The sequence below is a fragment of the Myotis brandtii genome, unplaced genomic scaffold (genome assembly GCF_000412655.1).
Source record: "Myotis brandtii unplaced genomic scaffold, ASM41265v1 scaffold299, whole genome shotgun sequence".
NCBI lineage: Eukaryota > Metazoa > Chordata > Mammalia > Chiroptera > Vespertilionidae > Myotis > Myotis brandtii.
Window position 1 is genome coordinate 545,201 of NW_005361430.1, and position 520 is coordinate 545,720.

Consider the following 520-nt stretch of genomic DNA (forward strand, 5'->3'; position numbering starts at 1 on the left):
ATCTCTGTGTTTGTCTCTTTCTTTCATTTTCTCATTCACCAGCAGCCCCTACTCAGGAACCGGACCGCTCTCTAGCCGCACTCGAAAAAGAGAGAAATATTCACAAAAGACTTGGTCTCTGAAGTCACATACTGTAACTTTCGTTTCATTTTATTTGTTAGAAGCAAGTCACTAAGGCTGGTCTATATTCTAGACAAGGGGAATGGAAAACTACCTTTGATGAAAAGTATATCATTTATGGACATATTTTTAAAATCACCATAACCTAGGAGTTGGGCCTCCCTCCCTCTATTTCTTCTTTCCTCTTTCTTCTTTATTAGCTAAAGAAAAAGGGGGAAATCCACCCTAACCCCAGATTCCCAGGAAGGACCTTCAGAAGACTAGAAGAATAATTCCAAACAGGCAATGATTGGTATTATATATTTTTTTAAATTTAATCTTTATTGTTCAGATTATTACAGTTGTTCCTCTTTTTTCCCCCCATAGCTCTCCTCCACCCAGTTCCCACCCCACCCTCTGC